General features: G+C 34.5%; 1 long non-coding RNA gene across 1 annotated transcript; it reads left to right on the top strand.

Moving 5' to 3' along the window:
- LOC18025663 lies at positions 1–1,115 on the top strand. Its single transcript, XR_002900902.1, has 2 exons — positions 1–323; positions 656–1,115. It is a non-coding gene; the product is annotated as an uncharacterized LOC18025663 (long non-coding RNA).
- Positions 1,116–7,474: the final 6,359 nt, after the last annotated feature.

Raw genomic sequence — 7,474 nt, 5'->3', positions numbered from 1 at the left:
ACCTTATCTCAACCACCTTGATTTTTTTAGGCTTAAGTCTCTACCATATTTTTTTGGTCTCTCTTATCCACCTTTCTCTTCTATATAAATGCAAAAACGTTAGTCATATATTGATTAGGTGAAGTGAAGAGAGAGTTGATTAGGTCAGATTCAGATCCATGCAAACTAATTAGGTCAGATTAAGTGATTCGTGATAAGATAAAGAGAGAAGTATACTAAGATGTCGTCGTCTATAGTTTCTTCAATGTTATTTCTTCTCTTCCTCGTGTGTCCGCTTTATATGGATGAAGCTTTTGGTGCTCAAACTGAAATCCGCAAACTCAGTGAGATTTCCTTTTTTATCTTTTACCTTTATCCCATAGTCATGTTCAATGACTAGCTAGTAAAAGATTTATATGTTGATAAACTGAAATATTTATCTAATTACATGTATTCACATAGGGTTCTTACTTATATACTCTATTATTTGATAAAATCATGTCTTTTTAAAAAAATTAGAATTATTAGTATCTTTATAATTATGTTTTGGTTAAGTAGTTAATTACTATTTCACTTCGTTAGTTAACACAATATATAGATAAACAGTTATATACATCACTGAAATGCCAAAGACTTGCTGCTATAAATTGAAGTGTGAGTTGTATGGATGAGGCAGAGGAGACAATCAAGATGAGGAGGAATTTGGAAGGCGATGAGCACAGAAGCTCCAACATGCTGGTTCCACCAAGCGTATCGAGACAATGCGGGGGAGAATATTTTTTAAAAAACACGGCAACCACTTATCATTCTGAAGATGAGTTCAGTCCTTCTCCAGGAGACTCCTTGTCCTACTACTGTAGAAAGTGCGACTCACTAAACCACTGTACAATCTATCTTTGCACCACTATAGAACACTCTGTGCAGTGTAAACACTGTAGTAACAAAATTTATATAACAGGGCAAAACTTTCCTTGATAATTGTAATGGTAAACTACAAAGACGATGGTAATGAAAGTCTAGATCTCGTATCTATCTTATCTACCGTTTGCGAGGTTTAGTCTCTGTACATTCTTATGATTTCAGTTTTGTAATTTGTTCTTTGTTTCAACTTTATCGAAATGATTGATTATTTGCTATGAAAGGGTAACCATGGAGATTGGATTGTTTTATGATTAATTGATTTGCATTTATGGGATTATTGTAATAAATTTATGTGTGCAATAAATTTAGCCTTGCATTAAAGTAAGAATTCATATTTTATTTATATATTAAAAAATAACCATGGGCAAATACATAGATCTATTAAAAGAAAACAAAAGCAATTTTTTTTGTCTTTAATATCTTTGTTATCATGGACATTTTGGGCTACCTCTCTTAATCTTCCAGTTATCATGGCAAAAACATTCTTCTTTATGTCCATACGTTTCTGAAGGTACACACAAACATTTTCTACAACATATGTTGAAGAAGTATAAGGCCTTTTGTTGCCGAACATCAAAAATTACATGCTTTTGGACATTCTTCACATAAATATAGAGGAAAAACATTAATTCAGTTACAAAAGTCTGAGATAAGATCTATATATTCGTCGATTATATTCCTATAAAGGAAAAATGTTTTTGTAACAATTAGTCCAAATTTTTAGTCGTGTTTTTGCGGTTTATATGTCAAGATTATTGTTATGTATAACATTGTCAATTGGTGTTGTATTCAGCTACATATAATATTATCGTGTAGTTTTAGATAAATTAATTATACATCGTGTAGTTTTGGATACCTTATTTATACATTGTGTAGTATATATAGTCGTGTAGTTTTTGATACATAAATTAATAGTATGCCGGAATCCTCCTCCAGTACACTGTTTCATCAACCCCTGATATGCCTATGATGTTAATCACATAATTTTTGTTCATTCATACATATCGTTATGTAGATCATATAGTTCGTGTCGTTAGCGATGCATCATTATAATATGCATTTGTAGCCATGTGATGGAGTATAGTTTGTGTAGCTAGCTATCATTTTTTCTTATATAAACTAGGGAATAAGTAAAACTTTGAACAATATACCTTCTAAAATAAGTGAATCTTCTCCTCTTATCTGAAAGTTTTTGGATGAGGCACATATATGTTTGTTAATTACCCAAATTGGATATGTTAAAATTTATATATATATATATATATATATATATATATATATATAATCGAATATTTTGAAATTGCTAATTCACCTAATTAGATTTTGACACACGTTTAATAATTAATTAAATATTTATGCAATATACATAAAGATATTTTAAATTAGGCAATTCTCCAAATGGCCCAACAAAACTTTCTTTTCTATGGAATAGTCCTTGATTTGGGCTTGGACCAACTTAGCCTTCATTAAACTCGAAACGCTTCATTTCCAGCTTCTCCGAGAAAACACGAAACCTCACAAACTTTCTCCGAGAAAACCCGAGACTTCAACCGTTGCCGGCGTAATCATCGTCGTCATCGTCAGAATTTGAAGAAATCTTCGTCCGAGTACTCATTGTATCATGAAACATCACCTCTGAGAACTAATCAGAGAGCGAAAGAAGTATCATCAAATTATTTAGGGTTTCATTTCGGTTTGGGCAATTTCGCTATATCGGTCGCTTAAATCGCTTCATCGGTGGCTTTATTGAACATCAGAAAGAGGAAGAACAATCATTTCACATCAATTTTTGGGTTAGTCTCTTCTTGATTTCACCTTTCATAAATCTTAATTTGTATTAGTTCCCGAATTAGGAATGAATTCCCAAATTGTTTTCATAAACCCTAAGGCGTTTTTGTAGGCCTGTTTTGTATCTGTTTGTTTTGTTTCTCTAATTTGTATTAGTTCATTCTGATTTGTGGGTTTTTGGAAATTTCTAAGTGATTTAGAAAGGCATTCTTAAAACCGTGACCCTGAGATTATATTTTGATCATGTTATTGAGACCATCTCCAATGGGGAGTCCTAGTAATAATTTTCTAAACATATGTATATAAAATAATAATAAAATATTTAAAGGATTCTTTAAAGAGGAGAGAGAGTATCTAAAACCTCTTATTTTAGAACCCCTCTATGCTCTTTTAAAGACCCATCCCTCCTTTTTTAACACACTTTTATTTTATATAATATTTTATAAATTTTTACCCAAATTTTTAGAACCTATGGTTGGACATGCTCTGATAATGTTTGAGGTTAGATTAGGGTTGTATCTGTTCGTATGGAAAAATGTAGTAATGTCTTCCTGAATTATGTTTGTGTTTGTGATTTCTAAATTTCAAAAAATATTGAATTTGTGTTTGCTGAATTTGAGATTGAGTTTGTGTACAATTTCCCTTCCTAAAACCGTAACACTGATTTGTGTTTCATAAACCCGAAGGCATTCCTAAACCCAAAGGCATCGTGATTGTGTGGTAGTAGGTGTTAAATCAAGTTTGTTCAATCTGGTTTGTTTATTAGTGTTTGATTCGTTCATTGTTTTCATTCCTGTGTTTGTGTTTGTCTGAGATTTGAGTTTGTGGTTTTAGAATTTTAGGAAGGGTTTTCAATGGATCTATTTCCCCCTTTCCCAACTATTACGCTCCCTAAGCTTCATTTCAAGATGGGAGAGGAGCCGAATCAAGAACCAGGTCCAGTAGTCAACCAGTTTGCTTCTTTTAAGATGATCGAGAAAGTTAAGAATGAGCTCAGCATTAAAGAGTTTCAGAGAGCTAGGAACACATTTATGGGACCGATCTTGAAGATGGCTTTAAGAGATTCCATGATAATGTCAGGGAAAATGGTGCATTTGTTTCTTACTCGATCTGTCAGAACCGTCAAAGAGAATGACATATGGTTCCACTTCGGAGCACAACCTATGAGATTCTCTACTAGAGAATTTCATATGGTTACGAGACTGAAGTGCTCTGAGTTGGAAGAAAACGAAAAAGAGGACGAAGAGTTAGAATATGAATGGGGTGATGTAGAAAATGATCTTACACCTTCGGACCTCTTATATTTGTTAATCCATACTGAAGCTACAGAGGAGAACAAGGATGAGAGATTCTGTCTGGCAATGGTTATTCTCATCGAGTCTTTAGTAATTCCGAGATATATTGGATTTTGTTTTCCAAAAAAGGTCCTCAAGATAGCACAGAATTTGGAGACGCTGATGAGTTACCCATGGGGAGACTCCTACATGATACAACTAAACTCAGTTAAAAAGATTGTTCCAACACGGCTAGGGAAACCCAAATATGATATTCACGGTTTCCCATTATCCTTGAATCTGTGGATGTTGGAGTCAGTTCCCCAACTTCAGAGTTCATTCAGTTCACTAAACACTGATGAACCGCCAACATCTTTCTTATGTGAGAAATATCTTAGGCTGATGATTCCTGTAGCTAATCAGGTTGTGATGATAGAGGGTTATCGCGATGTAAGTTTTCTAATCCTTGATTTTCAGAGTGCTTTGCATTATTTAGGATGTTATTACTTAATTAAGAACTTTTTTTACTTATGCTGTGCAGCTTAAAGTTGTCTGTGTCGTACCATTTATACAAAATGACCCTGAAGACACAGTATTTTTGGAGGACAATCCCGATGAACATCTTGATAACCTTGTCGACATTGTAACCAATGGTTACAAAACAATTGACGTTATGGAGGCAATGGATCAACAATCTCACCGCTTTGGGGTCGCTGCAAGATCCAGGCCATCAAATGCTGGAGCCGGGCCATCAAATGATGGAGCCGAGACATCTGATGAGTCATTGATGACAAAGCTGGACAACCTCTACAATATGATTCAAAATGGACTAAGTGATATCAATAACAGCTTGTCCAACATAGAGAAAAAGATGGGATTCACCAAAGTAAGCTATATATATATATATATATATTACTCTTGTTCAAGTGAGAGTTGACTTACCTCTATTTGATCTTGCAGTATAAGACAGATGGTGTGCAACAGAACGCTTCCGCTGGTAAGTCTCCACCCAGAGATGTTGCTCAAGCACACGGTTCCACTGAAGAGGTAATGCATTCTTCTAATTCAGGAAATCATTATTAAAAACAGTCTATAGCTTCCCTAATAATGTTGAAATGTTATTTGAAAATGTTTGCAGGTCCGCGGTGGTGATGTTCAGCTCCAAAGTCGAACCCCTCAAGAACAACGTATCCCCAGTCCAACACCTCGAGATCCTGAAGAGGTAAGCTATATGCATTCTCCCTAATTTAGACCCTAATTTATGAATGCATTCTTGTAATTTAGGAAACCTTTCCTAAATTATTTAAAAAAATTTGCAGGTACAGATATGCAATGATGATGTTCAACTCCCCAATCCGACCATTCAAGATCATGAAGAGGTAAGTTACATGTCTTCTCTGTAATTTAGGAAGTCATTATCCCTTAATGTAGGAATGCATTCTTCTTGCAGCAAAGCACACAAGCTATTGACGAATCTCAAATACAGTATGACACCCAAAACTACGGTTTTGATGACAAGGTAAGATTTCTGACTTGTACAATATGTATATGATGATGATGATGATGAGATGTGATTTCTTTCTTCTATAAGCCGTACGAAACGTTTCCTAAAAATAGATTAATATTTACAGATGGAAAATGTCATGGAGACCCCAACACAAAAGGCCAGCGAGACTCCAACGCAAAAAATCAGCAAGACTCAAACCCAAACTGCCATCGAGACTCCAAACCCATCTACTACATGCACATAACCAATTTTGGACAATGATCAATACTCTGAAGTTATTAACATTTTCTGAAAATTGTTGCCAAAACATCTATCTATGGAAATGATTCTCCATAAAAATATATATGTTTTGTTTCTGCAGGAAAATATAGATCCTATGGCTCAAAACAAATCCTCTTTGGATTCAATAACTGAGCCTGACGTCGATGCTGGTGTTGCTGTGGAACAAGAAAAAAATATTGGTGATGATGACATCTCTGCCTCTGGCAAGCTTGGACCCAAACCCGATGAGGTGGTAATGTTTTGACCTTCGTAAAAACCCAGGAAAGCGTCCCAAATTTATTATAAATTCATACGAAAAAATTTATCGGAAAATGCAATGAAATGTTTTGCAGATAAGTGCAGATGGCGAGTCGCAGATTCAGGATAAAGATTTGGATATTATAAAAGTCATTAACAGTCAGATTCAGTTTGCTTTTTCCACATATCTATTTCTGAACAAAGATCAAGATCCTTAGGTTTTGAATTTTGTTCTCCAGTTGATACTTTGTTTTTTATAAATTGTAAAAAAAAGTTCCTAAAACTTTTTATATTTGCAGATATTACAAGAAAAAGGCATACAGATACTGTCCACTTTCTGCGTAGATCCTAGTCCCAACATAGCCAGGTATAAAAACATTCTTGAAACGTCTTTCAAATCATGTGTGAGAAATTCCATAAAATGTTAGGGGTTTAGGGTTTAGGGGTTTTAGTTTCTTTATTTTGCAGGCTTCATACTTTTTTAACCAGATTCCATCTTCTTGGGAAACAGTTCAACTTACCTAGAAAATGGTAGCCTAAGGGATAGTTTATTAAGTTTGGAGGATTTAACTGTAAATCAAGAGGTAGATGTCTTTTTTAGAGGGAACACGAGAAGAGGTGCAGTGATTTTAATAAATCTTAGGAAAAAAAGCCTCTGTCCTCATCCATAAAACACAAGAAATACACAAATTCAAAATTGAGGACAAAAGGATTCATAAGGAATGGGTAAAAAATACCACTGATGGTTTTTTTTGTTTTGTTTTAATGATGAATATAGACATTTCTTCCTAAACGTATGTTAATGGTTCTCTAATGGATATTATATATTTTGTACTTTAGATGGAAGAAGACAAGTTTTATGATTTTCCTGCTGATGAGGCACAAACACGTGTGTCCCCTAAAGAAAAAGATGACTTGAATCCTGAGGTAACATTTTTTCTAGAATAGTTTGACTTGAATCAAAACTCTAAAAAAAACACTCTAAAAACAAACTCTTGTTTTGGTAATTGCAGGATATAACAGATCCTGACCTTCATCCATTTGATATAGGCGCTCATGTGGAGATTAAATCTCAAGAAGGTGGATGGTTTGAAAGAACATTGATAGAAATAAATGAAGAAGTCGACACTGTTGAATAATCGAAAATTTTCGTTGATAAAGAAACAAAGCTGAGGAAGGGTGTCAACAAACATCAAGTGCGTCCTAAACAACCATCATCTGGAGATGGTCAAGGGGGGCTTGATCTGCTATGAGAAGTCAATATATTTCTCAAGCATAGATGGTGGGCAGGAAAAGTGATCGTTGTCAAGCCGAACAACATATACGGGGTCAAAGTATCTCAGTTTGATGAAGTTCAACTAATTTCTGGTGAAGATATTTGACCTGGAATGGAGTGGCGGAATGGTGAATGGATTTCGAGACACGAGAAAATAAGATACGAGAAAATAAGATAAGCTCATCATTTCACACAAAACGAGTCTAAATC

Source organism: Eutrema salsugineum, unplaced genomic scaffold (assembly GCF_000478725.1).
Source record: "Eutrema salsugineum unplaced genomic scaffold, Eutsalg1_0 scaffold_12, whole genome shotgun sequence".
NCBI classification, from domain to species: domain Eukaryota; kingdom Viridiplantae; phylum Streptophyta; class Magnoliopsida; order Brassicales; family Brassicaceae; genus Eutrema; species Eutrema salsugineum.
This window is presented reverse-complemented; position numbering and strand designations above follow the sequence as displayed.